General features: G+C 37.7%; 1 protein-coding gene and 1 long non-coding RNA gene across 3 annotated transcripts in view; one reads left to right on the plus strand and one right to left on the minus strand.

The window, feature by feature from the left end:
* nck2a (NCK adaptor protein 2a) overlaps positions 1-14,680 on the minus strand; it is a 74,727-nt gene extending 60,047 nt beyond the window's left edge. The window contains exon 1 of one of the 2 annotated variants that reach the window (XM_061879288.1): positions 14,419-14,680. The gene's annotated coding sequence lies outside the window, so the exon portion shown is untranslated. The remainder of the gene's footprint in view (positions 1-14,418) is intronic. The other variant, XM_061879289.1, reaches the window with a different exon arrangement.
* Positions 14,210-16,766, plus strand: LOC133538038 (uncharacterized). The gene is made up of 3 exons (XR_009802920.1): positions 14,210-14,484; positions 14,612-14,684; positions 16,603-16,766. It is a non-coding gene; the product is annotated as an uncharacterized LOC133538038 (long non-coding RNA).
* The last annotated feature ends 4,131 nt before the right edge of the window (positions 16,767-20,897 follow it).

A 20,897-nucleotide genomic window follows, 5' to 3' on the forward strand; every position in this document is an offset into this window, starting at 1 on the left:
AAATCCTCTTTCTCTTTCCTCGAGAAGAAGTGAGCTCCATTGTCTCTAAAACAGTAAACACTGCCAGTTTAATGGCTGCCCACTGCCCAGATTACATCTGATTACAATAACAATAGGATTACCTTTATATCGCCACCCGGTCGCGCTAGTCACCAGTGTGCCCATCTGTGCAATGCTCTTCATTAAATTCTTTGCACCAACAAAGACCTGGGGACCAATTCATTGGATAATCTACAGTACCCTTGATCAGTCAACTAGTGGCATTGTGCTGACAACCAGGGATTTCAGAGGGACAACATGTGGTTGATGGTGAACACATGCATGATAGAACCCACTATCCTTAACATGTTCTTCAGCTTGGACGGCTTGGTGATGATTTATGGGCACCTTTTGTTTGGGAAAGGTTAAGGGTTAGTGTTCGGAGTTAGGTTGGCGCTAGGATTAGGTTTAGCCTTGACGGTTAGGGTTCAGCGTTTAATCTCAAAATGATCAAAAATCATAGTTAATAGTCAATATTCAATGTAAGGCAGGCGATGTGGCAAAAAATTTTTATCACAAATAATTTTTTCATATCATCCGATCGAGATTAATATCAAGATTTTTTATTTTTCTTAAATTAAAGGCGGTTTGTCCTATGCAGGATTATAGCGAGTACCGTTGCATCCCTACTGTTTACGACTGCAGTATTTTATAACAGACATTTCCGCCATGTTTGATTGAGGTAATATATGCTAAAAACTGACAACTGTATTTTTGTTCAAATATATAATCGTGTTTAACAGATATACATTTGTACAGGTAACCCACACTACGGCCCGTAACTGGTTTTAGGCACTCCACTTTTGTTTCTTTTTCTGTACGTTTTGTGGGGGTAAATTAGGGCTGGGCGATATGGCCTTTTATTAATATCTCGATATTTTAATGCGATGTCACAATACACGATATATATCTGGATATTTCGCCTTAGCCTTAAATTAACACTTGATGCATATAATCAAATAAGTATGATGATTCTATGTGTCTACATTAAAACATTATTGTTCAAACTGCATTAATATATGCTCATTTTTTAACTTTCATGCAGAGAAGGAAATCAAAACTAAGTCAATTGAGCAACACTGTTTTTATTAAACAGTTATTAAGCAGGGGCACAGACATTCATGTCATTTCCAAACAGAAAGTGCAAGTTTGTCAGACATTTTAAAATAAGCTATTAGTGCAATTTTGTGCATGATGTCACTAAGATGACTTATCAAAACATCACTAAATTAAAGTCTACTTTTTGTACAGAACGCCACTATAATATTTAAAATCAAATAATGTGCACTTTTGTGCATGATGTCACACAAGATATTTCAATAAGTGTCAAATAAAAATGAGCTGCATAATAAGAAATCACATAGTGTACATCCTTCGCTATGTGGTTATCTCCTTCTGTTGTTGACTTTTTTTTTTTCATGTGTTGTTCTGGAAATAGTTGCTTCGGCAATTTGTTGGCGTGGCACCAACGGGTTGTTGACATACAGTTTCAAGCACTCTTCATTCTCTCGCGGGTGACTTTTCAAATGATGCTACATTAGCAGTGCTGCTACTTTTTCTAGCAACGCTTTGGCCGCATAAATGTTCAACATATTCCCGCTTGAAGTCAAACCACCGCCAGACGATGGACCACGTGCTGTTTTTCCTGGGAATTAATTCTTCCTTCATTTATTACCATATTCACACCTTCTCTCTCTCGTATTACCACCCGCACCTCATCGTTAGCCTCACAGCTAATGTTACCCATGTCGCTACATGTCTGCTCCGCTGGAGCGTGTAACATTGCACGCGTGACGTGTGTAAGAAGGTGCGCTTATTTTACATCTCTGTGAGAAGGAGAGACTAGATAGAGTGGGAAACGCATGCAGTGTAATGCCCAAAGCTTAAAGCAACTGTGTGAGAACGTATACTCCAATATCAAGATAAAGTCATTTTCTATATCGCACAGAGACAAACCCGCGATATATCGAGTATATCGATATATCGCCCAGCCCTAGAGTAAATATAACTTTATTCCTCTCAAAGTTCATTGTTTTTTTTTTTGCTTGTCATCACAAATATTCTGCAATACACAAAGTATCAGTGGTGTACTGAATACTATAAGACTTTTCTTTCAAGTTAAAATTTCCTAAACATCACTTTCAAATGGTAAATTATTATTTATATTCTTTAATTACTTGTATTCATCAGTGGTTCACACCAGTGCTTTAGCAAACGGCAAGCAGTGACCTAGATTGTGGAGTTTTTTTAAAACCCAACAACAATAGCTTACATATTTTTTTTAAGTTACATAAAAGTGCAGTTTGAATTTGAGGTACTGTAAAATAATGTGTACCAACACACAAAACAAGTTTAAAGATTATTTCAGGAACAAACTGTTTTTCATCCACAAACTCAAAAATTATTTGAACACTAAGTGTCTGTATGTAGAGTTTTTAGTAGATGTTACATCAGAGGAGATTCATCTTGTTACACAACAAAAAAAAATTCTGATTAAAAATATTTAGACATAAAATTTGATTTTTCTGAAGAAATTAGAGGGTGTGTTTATTCTCCCTGTCAGGACTAATACTGTAGTTGAGTCACAAAGACATTTTGTGAGCGCCGGCAACTAAGTCTGCATTCAGGACAGTATTATTGGTGAGCTGCAGTAAAGAGTGAAACTAAAGTTGTTGCTCCTTTTAATTGTTATGTTTCAACTTTTATGCTAGTGTTAGCCATATTTCTTTATTTTGTTTTCTGGGCTGTACTTCCAGCTGTGAAAGGGGGAAGAAGCACAACGCTCATTGGACATTAATTACAACGTGAAGAGCCTGAGTTTGCGACGGTGGAATAGGAGGTCGCGTACACACGGACACAAACGCGTTCACAAAAACACACACAAACCTACACAAACACTGACACATTCACAGACACAAGCAGGATCGCGGTCAATAAAGGCAGGTTGTTCCGTGCAGGATATTACCAAGCGTTGTTGCTCCCTAACTGTTTACTATTGCGGTAACTTCTAACAGATATTTCCACCATGTTTGATTGAGATAAAAAAGCTAACAGCTGAACATTGCTTCCTGCAGGAATTTTTTTTTGTAACCCTACGTGAGGATTCCGATTGAATTTTTATCGAAACGGAATTATGTGAGCGTCCTGCCGGTCGGCATCCTAGCGAGAGTTAAAATAATACAGTATTTTATTATGGTTTGTTATTGTTAGTTTGTATGTTTGCGGATGCAAGTGTCACAATTAAAATGCATCCATCACTCGGCTTCTAAAACTTATTGCTCATCCTCTTTGTGTTTAGGCTCAGAAAAGTAGGTTCTGGATCATATTTTTTCCAAAAGTAATAGTTGTTGGCTCTCACAAAGTCTGCTTGATTAGCATTCCTAGAGCGACCTCACGCAATCATGTGACTGGCTTCCTCATTATCTCTCAAAATTTTGGTGTCCTAAATCAGACATATATATGATAACAGCTTCAATATAGAGGGGATTAGTTTTTCCACTCTACTGGTATTTTAATGGAACACAGAATGATGATTATTTGTGGGCATGTTTTGTTTAAAAATGGTTAAGGTTAGGAGTTCTAGATATTGAGCATTTATCAAGAGAAAGCCAGAACCAGCAATTAAAATGATCTAGTAATTGGCACTTCAAGGCAATAACGTTAACATTTTAATTTATTTCAAATAAGACAAGCGGTAGAAAATGGATGGAAGGAAAACAATGTTTCCATTTTACAATGCCATAAAATCATGTATTCTTTTTCAGTCATATAAGAGACAACATTTTTTGTTAGTCTTGTTTTCCTGTGAAAATCCAAATTATACCACTACTAAAAAACTAATGAACACCATGTAAGGCTGCACAATTCATCAAATTTAAATCACAATTTTGGCTACCATGATTACTGTAAATGAGGGTGAACGCCTGTGACGTTAATATTTAAAAAAACAAGCTCCGCTTCAAATCAAATTAAGCACTTTCAAAGCAGAGCAGCAGAAGTGCATCCGTGGCTTGGCTTGAAACCCCATGAAGCGACTGGCGTGGGCGGTAGTCGCCAGAGGCCATTGGGTATGGACACAGAGCTCAATGACCACGCCAACCACCCCCACAGGCAGTTAAACTTTTTTCGGGACTGCTGCAACCGGTCGCCTCGTTTCACTTCTGTTGAGTCCTCAGCATGCATTAAAGACCACACCACTGTTATTAAACAACGATAGGCTTGGAAACCTAGGTATGAACAGGTATGAATATATTTGGACAGGTATTAATGGTATTAATAGTAACCATGGTTAATCTTCAGAAGGGTAGTATGATCATTTTATTAACACTGTGGAAAAAACGAGATTGATAATTGCACTTTGAAAAACTTAACTGACAGGTGCCAGTTCGCAAGCTTAAATGCTAACATAAAAACATGAGACATTAAAGGCCTACTGAAGCCCACTACTACCGACCACACAGTCTGATAGTTTATATATCAATTATGAAATATTAACATTGCAAAACATGCCAATACGGCCGGTTTAGTTTTCTAAATTGCAATTTTAAATTTCCCGCAAAGTGTCGTGTTGAAAACGTCACGGTGTGATGACGCGTATGATGACGCGTGCGTTTGACGTCTCGGGTTGTAGCGGACATTAATTTCCAGCCCGATCCAAGCTATAAGTAGTCTGCTGTAATCGCATAATTATACAGTATTCTGGACATCTGTGTTGCTGAATCTTTTGCAATTTGTTCAATTAATAATGGAGAAGTCAAAGTAGAAAGATGGAGGTGGGAAGCTTTTAGCCTTTAGCCACAAAAACACAGCCGGTGTTTCCTTGTTTAAAATTCCCAGAGATTAAGCTTTACCATGGATCACAGCAGTCAAGCGAACATGGATCCCGACTACATGTCAACCGGCAGTTTTCGGTGACAAAATTGTGGTAATAAGTTGTCTCTTACCTGAGACATCAGCGGAGCTTCCGTCCTGCTGCAGCTGCCGTGACTTCCCTCAGAGACTCTGGCGTCAACACACCCGTGGCCACACCCCTCCGACTATCAGGTACTATTTAATCTCACAAACACTAGCAACACAATAGGCAGATAAAGAGATTTTCCAGAATTATCCTAGTAAACGTGTCTAATAACATCTGAATCGCTCTTACTGCAATCGCCTTTTTTTTTTTTTACCTTTGTTTTCTTTCTAGTCCTTCACTCTAAATTTCCTCATCCACGAATCTTTCATCCTCACTCAAATTAATGGGGAAATTGTCGCTTTCTCGGTCCGAATAGCTCTAGCTGCTGATGGCTATGATTGTAAAAAATGTGAGGATGTGAGAAACCCTACAACCCGTGACGTCACGCGCACATCGTCTGCTACTTCCGGTAAGGGCAAGGCTTTTTTATTAGCGACCAAAAGTTGCGAACTTTATCGTCTATGTTCTCTACTAAATCCTTTCAGCAAAAATATGGCAATATCGCGAAATGATCAAGTATGACACATAGAATGGACCTGCTATCCCCGTTTGAATAAGAAAATCTCATTTCAGTAGGCCTTTAACGTCTTAGCTTTGGTCACAAGAACCATGATAAGAAATGTTCATATCGTTACATCCCTAACACCCTCACAACACAGTTCTGCTTGTCTCCCTGAAGTCCTACTAGCAGGACTAAATCATGCTAAATAGAGTCAAAATGTGTTTTACGCACTCCCCATTAGAACTTATACACCCCCAGCATCTGCGCACGTGTATGAAACCAGGGAATGCAAGAATGTAATTGCACATTAAAGGACTCTCATGCGAGTACAACCGTTACACAAATTAACATTTTATTTTTGTATTTAGTCATTTAATATTCATGTTTAAGTCACTCGGAGATTTCCAATTGATGCGAATGGCTGTATTTATATGTCCCTGGAAAAAAACATCAACATTGGATACACAAGGCTATGAAAATGATAATGAGAAAACAATGAAATGTTAATGCTGGTAGTGAACAAAAACTCAAACAGTTTTCTTTGACTACAAGGATAATGTTTAATTATTACACTATTTCATCACAAACAACATGATTAGGTCACATTCACCCTAACACCACCTCCGGAACGCTATTACCGCAAGTGGGAAACCCCTTCTATATCCTAATTGTGATTTCAATATTGATTAAAAAAAATTGTGATTAATATTTTGGCCATAATTGTATAGCCCCAACACCAAGACAACAAGTTAACTACTGTATCTCAAAGAAGACTCTTTAAAAAAAAAAAACATTTGTCTAGAAAGACATACATTTACTAAACATTCATTCCATCGCAGGTCTTGTAAGACGTTTAATTTTACGGCAGTTTAGATGGCACAAGTTTAAGATACTAAGTAGCAATGTTACATAACCCAGTCATGTTTTGTATCGCTTTCAATAAGGGAGTACGGCATTTTGTGGTTTTAGATAGCTCCATTAGGCATCAATGCGAGTGTTTTACAACAATGCCGGTGGCAGGCCAGTCCAAGACACTCCCTTCCTAATGCCACTTTTCCAACATACAGCTCTTCTACTCTGTTTAGTTCACTTCAAAATGTATAAATGGTTGATTTATATAGGCTAGTAAGGTAAAGTGTTGTATCTGACAAGTTTCGGCTACCTTGCTTCTGTAGCCTTCATCAGAGGTGTCACGTGACACCTCTGCAGAAGCAAGGTAGCGGAAACTTGTCAGATACAACACTTAACCTTACTAGCCTATATAAATCAACCATTTATAAATACACGTCAGTAGGCTAAATGAACCTCTTCAACGCACTTCAAAATTGACTGGTGCTGGAGTGAAAAAAACATGCCGCATTGAAGGCATCATCCCACAATGACACACGCTAACAAACAACAACAATGGAGGCAAACAATGCATTTACTTCTCAGCTTCTTAGCTATGCTCTTGTCATTTAGGACAGTGGTTCTCAAATGGGGGTACGCGTACCTCTGGCTGTACTTGAAGGTATGCCAAAGGGTACGTGAGATTTTTTAAAAATATTATAAAAAATAGCAACAATTCAAAGATCCTTTATAAATATATTTATTGAATAATACTTCAACAAAATATGAATGTAAGTTCATAAACTGTAAAAAAAAAACAAAAAATACAACAATACAATATTCAGTGTTGACAGCTAGATTTTTTGTGGACATGTTCCATAAATGTTGATGTTAAAGATTTATTTATTTGTGAAGAAATGTTTAGAATTGAGTTGATGAATCCAGATGGATCTCTATTACAATCCCCAAAGAGGGCACTTTAAGTTGATGATTACGTTTAAGTGTAGAAATCTTTATTTATAATTGAATCACTTGTTTATTTTTCAACAAGTTTTTAGTTATTTTTATATCTTTTTTTCCAAATGCTGTATTAATTTAAAACCTCTTCTCACTCCTGCGCTTACCAAAGGCATGTGGTAAAAGTAAGCATGCGCTAATTATTTTAAAACCTCTTCTCACTCCGGCACTTACCAAAGGTATGCAGTAAAAATTTGAGTGTGATGTAAGCTTGGACCTTAAATCCTACTGAATAGCTCTTAATCTTCTTCCCTTTATGCGATTTCAAATTACCGGTATTGAAATCAGCCTCCTCCATTTTGAAAATGATGACAGGGGAAGTGTCACTCGTGACGTCACGAGTTTGACCAGGCGGTAATACTAAGCAAGCGCTAATTATTTTGGGAAGCGAGTTTGACCGGGCAGTAATTCAAGGCAGGCGCATACTATATTCCCTGTGGCAATGCAAGGAAAAACGGTAGTTCAAGAAAGACGACTACAAATTAGCAATATTTTGCACTGTTATACAATTTAATAGATTAAAAACTGATGACATAGTGCTGTATTTTACTTCTTTATCTCTTTTTTTCAATCAAAAAATGCTTTGCTCTGATTAGGGGGTACTTGAATTTAAAAAAAATTCACAGGGGGTACGTCACTGAAAAAAGGTTGAGAACCACTGATTTAGGGGATCTTTAATTGGCATTTTTAGTACTATGTTCCTAAAAACAGCCGAGCACTCTGTCTTATGAAGGATCTCTGACAGCATATTTGCAGTCGTTCACGTTAGAAAAACAGCAGATCCCGTCTCTATTAGAGAGGATCTTTGACTACTGTTTTTTAAGCCGGTCAAGTTCGCATGTCATTTAGAAGATCTTTAACTGAGACCATTTTTACCCAAGAGTCGACTGAAGGCACCAAGAAAATGAAGCACTTCAGCCAAGTAGAGTCAGTGGAATATAACACTGGAGCATGCACAGTCACAGCAAAAAGGTAAGCTACCTTTAACGTCTGCAGATGTTTATCGTCATGCTACAATGACAGAGTAAGTACCTTCTTGTACCGTATTTTTCAGACTATAAGGCGCACATATAATCTTTTGGTTTTCTCAAACAATCGACAATGCGCCTTATAACCAGGTGCGCCTTATAACCAGGTGCGCCTTATGTATGAATTAATTGTGGTTGTGCTTACTGATCCATCCACCCATTTTCTACCGCTTGTCCCTTTTGGGGTGGCGGGGGGTGCTGGAGCCTATCTCAGCTGCATTCGGATGGAAGGCGGCGTACACCCAGGACAAGTCGCCACCTCATCGCAGGGCCCACACAGATAGACAGACAACATTCACACTCACATTCAAAAACTAGGGCCAATTTAGTGTTACCAATCAACCCATCCCCATGTGCATGTCTTTGGAGGTGGGAGGAAGCCAGAGTACCCGGAGGGAACCCACCCAGTCATGGGGAGAACATGCAAACGCCACACAGAAAGATCCCGAGCGTAGTATCGATCCCAGGACTACACAAGACCTTCGTATTGTGAGCCACATGCACTAACCCCTGTGCCATTTACTGATCTCGAATCAATTTTGAGTGGTGTATGGTGTAATGACAAGTGTGACCAGTAGATGACAGTCACAGAAAAGACACACGTGTGAATTGCAGGTTGACGGCTGTTCGAAAAATGTCGCGAGAACCCAACATCAAAACTTCAATGTTACATTGAGAACATAGAACATTGAGAACATAGAACGTTACCCAAGACTCTCCAAAATCTGTCAAATATTTTTAGTATGACTTTGGCAAGCTGGGAAGCCGCACCGCTTGATGGATTGTCTCCGCATTACGGCAACTCTCCCGTCCAAAGGCAAAACCTAGTAACTCACTTCTAACTGATTTTGAGAAAACAAAGGAAAACCAATCTATCTTGATGCTGTCTTACAAAGATCTACAAAGTCATCAAACGTATAGATGTTTTCTTGAAGCTTTCATTTTCTTGCCGATTGAGCCATGGATTGAATCCGCTCTCATGAACGTGTGCCCTTTCTCCAGATATTTTATCACAATCTCGGGTGGGCCCCATTCTGCGTTTGCACATTGGGCAAGAGCCGTGTACAGCGTCCAGTTTTTATTTTGACCTCCACAGTTATCTGCCTAAAAGAGATTGCAAGGGGAAGAATCAAGAACAATACATTTAATGAAGGTGCTTGCAACGTCCTGGGCCAATCTTCCAAATATCCCCTCGTGCCATAATATCACATAATCAGGTTGACCGTCGGCCCCCATTCGTGCAAATGTCTCATTAAAGACAATAAGGCGACTGACAAAGAAGCTTCGATTGGTGCCTTGAGATACTAGGTTTTTCTGTTGTATCTACGCGGTTATGTGGTAGTTGCTAGGTCCTGCCATGCGCGTAACAGCTTACTTACAGAACAAATTACAATATCGCATACACTAATGTAAAGCATATCACCTAGGAACTCCAAAATAATTATCAGCTCAGTTTTGACCAAAATTGAATAACTGGGTTTTGCCTCTGGACGGGAGAACTGTAGTCAGATGTACTGTGCTTCAACGTATATGAAGCACAGTACGTGCTTATGGTGTAAGAACCACACAAAGCACCTATTATGAGACATTATCAGGTGTTTTGATTTGCCCTATTATGCAAAAACCAACTTTTCTTTCCTGTTAGTATGTGCTGATTTGTATTTGGGATCTACGTAAGTCCCAAAAATGAGTGTATAGTCCAAAATGAATTTTGTCAGTAGACTCGCTGTGGAAGTGCTAAAAACTAAAAGAAAGATGACGGGCTCTCAAAGTGGAGCAACATAGATAAGAACGCCCACGTCCTGAAGAGACAGTCAGAAAGCGGCTTGAAAACGGTCTGTAAAACATACTTTTTACAAAATGTTGACCAAAAAAAACACCATTACATTTTATGTAGAACCACAAGGAAGTGTTTTAAATGTAGAAAAGGCCCCTTTAATGTGCCTTATAATCTGCTGCACTTTATGTATGACAATAGACACGTACAGACCCGTTAATCGACAGTGCGCTTTATAATCCTGTGCACCTATGGTCCAAAAAATACAGTACCCATTTTGGCCAATGGGAAAGTGTCTGGAGCTGTGTACAGAAGTTTTTTTTAGAATAGTGCAGGATGCAAAAGTTTCGATGAGGTAATGTAGCTGGTTTCTGCAATGCATTCCTAGCAGTCTTTCTTCTGCTCACCTTCCACATACCTGACATGCCAAGCGAACCTTGTCCTAGTACTATCACAGTGGCCCATAAAAGAAGGGTGGGTCGGCAAAAAAAAAAGGTGCGCCATACAAAGTGTGTTACCTATCTTCTGAAACCTGCAGAACGCTCGCTTAAAGGCCTACTGAAACCCACTACTACTGACCATGCAGTCTGATAGTTTATATATCAATGATGAAATGTTACCATTGCAACACAAGCCGATACGGCCGGCTTAGTTTACTAAATTGCAACTTTTAATTTCCCGCAAAGTTTCCTGTTGAAAACGTTGTGGAATGATGGCGTTTATGTTGACGCGTGCTTGTGACGTTATTGGTTGGAGCGGACATTTTATCCCAGCACCGCTCACGGCTAAAAGTCGTCCGATTTACTCGCATAATTTATACAGTATTCTGGAAATCTGTGTTGCTGAATCTTTTGCAATTTGTTCAATTAATAATTGAAACTATAAAGAAGAATGCTGTTGGTGGAAAGCGGTGGATTGCAGCTGCCTTTAGCAACCAAAACACATCCGGTGTTTCTTTGTTTGTTGTGAAGCTTTACTATCGAACAAAGCGGTCAAACGAACATGTTTCTCTGCCACATGTCAACCGGCAGGTTTCGGTGAGAAAATTGTGGAAATAAGTCGTCTCTTACCGGGGACATGAGCGGAGCTTGTGTCGTTCTTCCTGCAGCAGCTGTCAAATAGGCAGCTGTGACTTTCATAGCTCCTCTATGGCTTCCATCAGAGACACTGGCGGTCACCAAACCCCTCCGATTTTCAGGTATGACTTTATAATCTCACTAAAACACTAGTAATACAATAAGCAGATATGGGATTTTCCAGAATTATCCTAGTAAATGTGTCTAATAACATTTGAATCGCTCCCACTGCCGCCACCTTTTTCTTTTCTTTTTAGTGCTTCACTCTAACTTTCCTCATCCACGAATATTTCGTCCTCACTCAAATTAATGGGGAAATCGTCGCTTTCTCGGTCCGAATCGCTCTCGCTGCTGGGGGCTATGATTATAAACAATGTAAGGATGTGAGGAGCCCTATAACCCGTGACATCACGCGCACAACGTCTGCTACTTCCGGTACAGGCAAGGCATTTTTATTAGCGGCCAAAAGTTGCGAACTTTATCATCGATGTTCTCTACTAAATCCTTTCAGCAAAAATATGGCAATATCGTGAATGATCAAGTATGAAATATAGAATGGACCTGCTATCCCCGTTTAAATAAGAAAATCTCATTACAGTAGGCCTTTGAATCTCTAAAGCAGTGGTTCTTAACCTGGGTTCGATCGAACCCTAGCGGTTCGGTGAGTCGACCTCAGGGGTTCGGCCGAGGTCAAAACACACCCGACTCATCGTGTAAATACAAACTTCTGCCTGTTGGCAACAGCTGATTGATTTGCAGGTGTGCAATTTGTTGTGAGTTTATGCACTGTGTTGGTTTTGTTGTTAGAACAAGGTGATGTTCATGCACAGTTCATTTTGTCCACCAGTAAAAAATATGGTAACACTTTAGTACAGGGAACATATTCACCATTAATTAAATAAATGATAAATGGGTTGTACTTGTATAGCGCTTTTCTACCTTCAACGTACTCAAAGCGCTTTGACACTACTTCCACATTTACCCATTCACACACACATTCACACACTGATGGAGGGAGCTGCCATGCAAGGCGCCAACCAGCACACATCAGGAGCAAGGGTGAAGTGTCTTGCTCAGGACACAACGGACGTGACGAGGTTGGTACTAGGTGGGAATTGAACCAGGGACGCTCGGGTTGCGCACGGCCACTCTTCCACTGCGCCACGCCGTCCCTAATTAGTTGCTTATTAACATGCAAATTAGTAACATATTGGCTCTTATTAGTCATTAGATACTAATTAATGCCCTTCTTAACTGTCTATGCGACGTCAAGGCTTGGTTAGCCCAGAATTTTTTAATAATGAATGAGGGAAAAACGGAAATTTTAGTTTTTGGTCCGGCCCTCACTGAATAGGGACCATTGCAAAATTATGTGCGTCCCAAAGTCACCAGCCTTGGCGTCACTATAGAAAGCGATTTTAAACTAGACAAACAAGTCAATGGCGTTTTAAAATCGTGTTTTTATCACCTTCGTCTTTTAGTAAAGGTTAAACCGTTTTTAACTTTTAAACTTTTTGAACAAGTCGGGGATGCTTTTATTTCAAGTCGCCTGGACTACTGCAATGCACTTTATGCTGGCATTAGCCAAAAATCTCTCTGCCGGTTGCAGTTAGTCCAGAACGCGGCAGCACGACTTTTAACAGGGGCCAGGAAACGCCAGTATATAACCCCAATTCTTCAGAGTTTGCACTGGCTCCCTGTTCATTTTAGAATTGATTTTAAAACATTGCTGTTTGTTTTTAAATCTTTACATGGACTGGCACCTCAATATATCTCGGACCTCATCCAAATTTACATTCCTGCGTGCGCTCTGAGGTCCGAGAGCCAGCTCCAGCTCATGGTGCCCAAGACCAGACTTAAGACCAGGGGAGACAGGGCCTTCTCTGTGGTCGGCCCTAAGCTCTGGAACACTCTGCCCCTCCATGTTCAAACTGCTTCCACAGTGGAGTGTTTTAAGTCTCGTCTTAAGACCCACTTTTATTCTTTGGCTTTTAACACTACGTGAGTTGTGTGGTCCTCTGTTCATTGTTGTCCTCTGTGTTTTTTATACACTTTGATTTCTATTTTACTGTTTTAATTGATTTTACCATTTAAAACAGTTTTTAATCATATTTGTTTTTATATTGTTTTTATTGGTTTTATATTTATTTATTTTTTGTTTTTATTCAGTCATTGGTGGAGCATAATATATATATATATATATATACTTTTTTTTTTTATGTTATTTTTTTTTTTTTTACAATTCTTTTTAACATGGCTGTGCAGCACTTTGGAAACATTATTGTTGTTTAAATGTGCTATATAAATAAAGTGGATTGGATTGGATTGGATTATTCGGCATGGCCTTATTAGAACCATAACCCTCTAACCCTGACCCTAACACTAACCATAAAACTCTAAATTAAGTCTTTATTACTTAGAATATGTTCCCCTAGTGTCCAAATAACTCTAAATTAAGTATTTGTTACTTAGAATATGTTCCCCATAATAAAGTATTACCAAAAAAATACAACTTTGTCTTGAATTTGAAAAAAAAAACATTTTATTTTTCACTAAAGAAGGGTTCGGTGAATACGCATATGAAACTGGTGGGGTTCAGTACCTCCAACAAGGTTAAGAACCACTGCTCTAAAGTTAACATGAATAAAAATGAATAAATCTGTTGGGCATGGAAGAGAGATCCCAAATCTAGGCAGCATTGTAGTTCCTATGGAGAGACACTAGAAGCAAGAAAAGGGTACATTGACCAAATGCTTTTCATTGTTAAGCTGTCAACACAAACATAATATATTTAACAAAAAAAAAAAGCACCCCCGCAAGAAAATAGGTCCAGTTGTGTTCACACATGCTCGATTTAAAAACAAGCTCCTGTGCATATATGTTGTAATTTAACCTGGCTGTATTCAAGCAAATGTGGTTTATGGGGATATACAATTAACTGCATGTTATATTTCCAAGAAAATAGGGCCAAATGCGGAGCAAGCGGCGGAGGATGAGGAAGCACCGCGTCCGGCTGCTGGACAAAGACCCTGCGTCAAAACCCCGCAAAAGTGACGAGAGCACACAGGCGTTTCTCCCCCAACTTTTACAGCTGTTTTCAAAAACCACCCTCCCAAAAAAAGAAGTTACCACAACAAGCAGGTGTGTTTTTCCGGGTAAAAAGTTGCTAAGTTGTGCTGTCTGTGCGTGCCTACCTTAGTGTTAGCTCCAGGGAGAAACAGCGACACTCAGCAACCAGGAGACGGCCGCCTAGCCAACAAGTATGAAACTTGGATAATTGACGTTTAATTTAAACCAAACAGTGGACTTTTACTGTTTTCACCCTTTTTTTAAAAATAAATTGTAGACTAAGTATTCAAGCAATGCTGACTTGTTTCTCTGTCGCAGGTTTCAGTGCCTTCACCCTTCCACACTGCGTTTATTAGGAACAAGCTCGCAATGGTTGGCTTGAGTACATCCGGTAAGCACTTTCAATGTAAAACATTCAAGTGTACGTTCAAAATAAAAATGTTGTCAGAGTCCTACCTCCATTAGGACAGTGGTTCTCAACCTTTTTTCAGTGATGTACCCCCTGTGAACATTTTCTTAATTCAAGTACCCCCTAATCAGAGCATTTTTGGTTGGAAAAAAAGAGATAAAGAAGTAAAATACAGCACTATGTAATCAGTTTCTGATTTATTCAATTGTATAACAGTGCAAAATATTGCTAGTTTGTAGTGGTCTTTTTTTAACTATTTGGAAAAAAAGATATAAAAATAAGTAACAACTTGTTGAAAAATAAACACATGATTCACTTATAAATAAAGATTTCTACACATAGAAGTAATCATCAACTTAAAGTGCCCTCTTTAGGGATTGTAATAGAGATCCATCTGGATTCATGAACTTAATTTTAAACATTTCTTCACAAAAAAGAAATCTTTAACATCAATATTTATGGAACATGTCCACAAAAAAAATCTAGCTGTCAACACTGAATATTGCATTGTTGCATTTCTTTTCACAGTTTATGAACTCACATTCATATTTGTTTTAAGTATTATTCAATAAATATATTTATAAAATATTTTTGAATTGTTGCTAATTTTAGAATATTAAAAAAAAATCTCACGTACCCCTTGGCATACCTTCAAGTACCCCCAGAGGTACACGTACCCCCATTTGAGAACCACTGGTCTAGTCCATTTTGCTGCCTGATCCTGATTTTGTAGTCATTAGCACCAAAACTCTAACCATTTTAACGTAACTGCTCATTAGTTTTGTGGTTAGAATGTCCGCCCTGAGATTGGTAGGTTGTGAGTTCAAACCCAAGTCATACCATCCATCCATCTATTTTCTACCTCGTTTCTCGTTCGGCGTCGGGGGGGGGGTGTGTCGCTGGAGCCTATCTCTGCTGCATTCGGGCAGAAGGCGACATACACCCTGGACAAGTCGCCACCTCATCACAGGGCCAACACAGATAGACAGACAACATTGACACTCACATTCACACACTAGGTACAATTTAGTGTTGTTAATCAACCTATCCCCAGGTGCATTTTTTGGCGCTGGGAGGAAGCCGGAGTACCCGGGGGGAACCCACGTAGTCACAGGGAAATCATGCAAACTCCACACAGAAAGATCCCGAGCTCGGGATTGAACCCAGGACAACTCAGGACCTTCGTATTGTGAGGTACATGCACTAACCCCTGTCCCACCGTGCTGCCCCCAAGTCATACCAACGACTATAAACATTGGACCCATTCCCTCCCTGCTTGACACTTGCATCAAGGGTTGTAATTGGGGGTTAAATCACCAAAATAATTCCTGAGCAAGCCGACCGCTGCTGCTCACTGTTCCCCTCACCACCCAGGGGTGGAACAAGGGTATGGGTCAAATGCAGAGGGTAATTTCACCACACTTTGAGTGGTACTTGAACTTTTTTTTTTCTTTTTTTTTATGTTTGTAGAATTTTGCTTTCTTGTCTCCCCATCATACGTATTTATAAGATTGTATTGTTTAGAAAACCTCAAAGTATTACTTCTCTTTATTTACACACTGTCAACTTTGACCCAAAGCTGACATCATAAAATAAAATAAAAATATTTGTAGTTTAAGTACTGGGCAACCCAGGAAAACACAGATGTACCATTATATAATTAGTGGTTATGTACGGAATATAGTCCACAATGATGATACAATATACAATATTATAATGCTGCTTATTATGCTATTAAATGCACATTTTTTAATTCTGAATACAGTGTAGCACAACCTTAACTGTGGATTTCTGCATGATTGTAATTTAATAATACATTATTATTATTATTATTATTATTATTATTATCATTAGCACTGTATCAGTATCACAAAAGGTATTTTAAACTTTTATTTTGAAGGTACCAGTGATTTCCGGTTTGAGTTGCCTGTTGATTTGTGGGCTGTCCCACTAGTGACGTCACCACTGCCGGGACGGTACAGGACATCGCTGAGGAAAAGCGACACATTGTGGAGCATGGTGTCTATGGAGGATTTTCTGTGTGTGACAAAATTAAATGAATGTAAAGCAAAATAAAAAAAACTGTTTTAATATAAAATAATATGACCGATTTTTTTAAAAGTCAATTGATCAATTCAAGTGTTGTATATCATAATCTAAACTATTATATTGTTTCTTATATATATATATATATATATATATATATATATATATATATACACATACATACATACATACGTGTGTGTGTGTGTGTGTGTGCATATGAATATATATATATATATATATATATATATATATATATATATATATATATATATATATATAGCTGAGATAGGCGCCAGCGCCCCCCGCGACCCCTAAACGGAATAAGCGGTAGAAAATGGATGGATGGATATATATATATATGTGTGTGGGTGTGCGTGCGTGCGTGCGTGTGTGTGCATATGAATATATATATATATATATATATATATATATATATATATATATATATATGTGTGTGTGTATATGTACACATATATGTATATATATATATATGTGTGTGTGTGTGTATATATATTAAACATTTATTTCATGATCTTTTTGTCATTTGTTGAAAATATTAATCTCCAACAAATATTAATTTATTACTATATTTTATTTAAATTTGATATATTTCAATACTTTTCATATATTTTTGTTAAATGATTTAGTATTTATTTCATAAAAAATACATAATTATAAAAAAGTATGTTTATTTATCGCAATTATTAAGTTACATTATTTATTATTTAAATAGTCTTTTATATAATTATGCTGTTTGTCAAAGTCACCCGTCAAAAATAATAATAAGAATTAATATGTATTTGGCCTCCAATTTATTTAATAGTGGCACCAAATACCCTCCAAATATGTCACCACGGTGCCCATGACAACTTTTTGCAAGGTAAATTTGTAAGATTGTCACAAATTTGAAAAAAAAAAAAAAAAAAAAGTAGTTTGAGGCATATTTTCTACCAAAGTTGTACAACTTTTGGTATTACTGTCTACCATTATGATGAATATACTGGTGACCTAATTCTTTAGTGGATTACTGTGTGAATAGCAATAATGGGAAATGGTAGAAGTGGCGTTTTATTGGTTTGTAGGTTTGTTTGGGTTTGTTGGGGAAAAAAAAAAAAAAAAGTAGTTTGAGGCATATTTTCTTACCAAAGTTGTACAACTTTTTGTATCACTGTCTACCATTATGATGAATATACTGGTGACCTAATTCTTTAGTGGATTACTGTGTGAATAGCAATAATGGGAAATGGTAGAAGTGGTGTTTTATTGGTTTGTAGGTTTGTTTGGCTTTGTTGCAGGTTGTCACTCCCACCTCCATTTTCAATCACAAGAGGGCAGAGCATCCCTGAAGCTAAGCCGGGCCTCCATAGTCACTTATCAGCAGTGTGGGCTGCATGTCTCATGACTTTTGGAACTTCAGGGAGGAAGAAGGAAGGTGGTTAGCCATGTCTAAGTAGCCAAACCTTGGTGGACCTAATCACCTTTACGCTCATGAGCATGACATTCATGCCATTGCTAATTGGAAAGCAGTGACATAAGAAATACTAAGCAGAAGCACATGCTTATTCTTTGGGAATCAGTGTTTACTATTACATGCAGATTCTTCTAGCACAGCTGGTAAAAAAAAAAAAAAAAGTAGTGGTACACATGTTTGCATTGATAAAACACATTTTTGCAAAAGTCACCACAAGCTCTAAAATATCACTATCATTATTGTCAGCTTTTATGGTACAGATGTTGTAATATTATTTGAATCTCTGTACTGGTCCCCATGTGAAATTAATTGTGTAATATTTTTTAAATATCTACTGGTTATTATGTTAGCTGTACACTGTAAAAAAATAGCTGTAAAAAGTAAAGCAAGCAATTGTTAAATAGCAACGATAAGAAAACAGTAGATAACCTAAATTAGTATGATTATAATACATAGAAAACACATGACTTTACAGTGAAAATAATGAGAAATTGTACAATGCATTTGCAAATACCGTAATGTCACATACATGCAAATATTCCAAAATTGAATGTTATTAAGTCTAAAGTAAAGATTTTGCAGATTTTACAGCATGCCTCAACTGTTTTAGGGGTTTGCGTTAAAGCAATAGCCTTGTTAACTTTTGGCCAACATGTTTTCTTGTATTTTTGTGGCAAGAGGTTTCAGATATTGAGGGGTTATGTTTATGTTCTTGATTGCAAACTGCATCGAAATGAACCACGCTGTGTGTTTAATTGTGTTGAAACTGGTTGCAGGCAGCTATTTTACAGATACGGTGCATTTCAAGCTTATTTTTAATAGCTCACTTGAAAGAACATGTTGCGGAAGGCCATGTTGTGAGTTGTCCAGTGAAAGGTTGTACAAATACTTTCAAGTTAAAATCTTCATGTACCGCTCACATGTCTCGGAAACACAGGCATTTTGTAGATACTTGTATTGGTGAAAGGGCAGCTCTGTTACACGTGGTTAAGGCTCTTGACCCAAAGTGAGGAGGACCTGGGTTCGGTTGCCAGGTTAAGGGGTTTTCTGTGTGGAGTTTGAATGTTCTTGTGACTGCATGGGTTTTCTCTGTAAAAACTATTGCAATAACACATCATCAGTAGGGTGAAACTAACCTTTCTCACGACGGTCTAATTCCAGCTCACGTTCCCTATTCCTGGCAACCACAGTTGCTAGTAGTTTACCGTAAATTCTATAGTTTTTTTGTAAACAGGTTGACAATATATCATTTTGTTTCATAGTAATTTACCATAAGCAAAAACAGTTATCAACTGTAAAATTAACAAAGTCAACATCAACATAACGTAATATCATATAGATCATGACTGTATTTTTTGTGGTTAGGACAATCGTTTATTAATACAACATTACGTTTCAATCAAAATCCTTTTAGGTCAGTACGTTTTTATTGATCAAGTTATTTTGATATGTTGTACTGGATATTCATTGTTTTGTCATAGTACTACACTACATACTGTCATAAACTAAAAAAAAAAAAGATTATCATTTTCACTTTACTTTATAGAGATTAAAAAAATAAATAAAGTAAATCAAATAACTGATTAATTATTGAAATAAATGAATTTTGGTGGTTAATATGATATATTATTATTTTTAACATTTTTTTTATCTATTATCAAATGCAAATGTAATTTGTAATAAATAAATGTAAAAAATAATATAAATATGAAAATATCATGATTGTTCATTTGTTTACTTCAAATTTCTGTTTATCAAAAACAAATATAAATGCTCTTTTCAATTTTAAATTGTGCACAACAGAAATTTTACAAAATGTACAATACGCTTTTGAAGTCTTACAACATTTTTCAGTTAAAAATGCAGTCACGTGCAGCAAAAATAAACAGCCCCAAAAAATGTTTTTTATATCACACTTTCGTTGTCGGTCATTAAATTTGAGACTGAGTGTCGGAAATTCTGAATGTTTTCCAAGCCTGCTATACAGTGATGATATCTTTTTGTCATGGTGATAGTTTGACCCTGGGACAGGTTATTTCCATAAATTCCCATGGGAAAAGAGTCATATAATAGGATCCAATGGGTTTCAGAGGTTCCACTGAAGGTTGGCGTGAGAATTTTCCTGGTTATCTCTGCTGGCTGTCGCTTCATAAAAAAAAATGCAAAATCAATCTCCTCACACCTCCTTACGTTCACCCCAGGACGACGATATCTTCATTTATCAAGTCAGAGTTACACCGAACACAGCTCTCTCTCTCTCTCTCTCTCTCTCTCTCTCTCTCTCTCTCACGCCGTGATGTCTTGCATTTCCGTTTCCATCCTACCTCCCTAAAGCTCTCACCTGCTGGAGCTAGATGATGGCAGTGAGTGACTGCTGAGTAGGCTGCAGCTACAGTTACAGCATTCAAGGAGCGGGGGTTTATTTTGGCCCAGAGAATGGCACGCCTTTAAGCCCACCTGACTGAAGGTGATGAAATGGCTCTGACTTAGTGGTTTCTGTGCAATATGTTTTTGTTTAACAAACCCCGTTTCCATATGAGTTGGGAAATTGTGTTAGATGTAAATATAAACGAAATACAGTGATTTGCAGATCCTTTTCAACCCATATTCAGTTGAATGCACTACAAAGACAAGATATTTGATGTTCAAACTCATAAACTTTATTTTTTTTTTTGCAA

This window comes from Nerophis ophidion, linkage group LG19 (genome assembly GCF_033978795.1).
Source record: "Nerophis ophidion isolate RoL-2023_Sa linkage group LG19, RoL_Noph_v1.0, whole genome shotgun sequence".
NCBI lineage: Eukaryota > Metazoa > Chordata > Actinopteri > Syngnathiformes > Syngnathidae > Nerophis > Nerophis ophidion.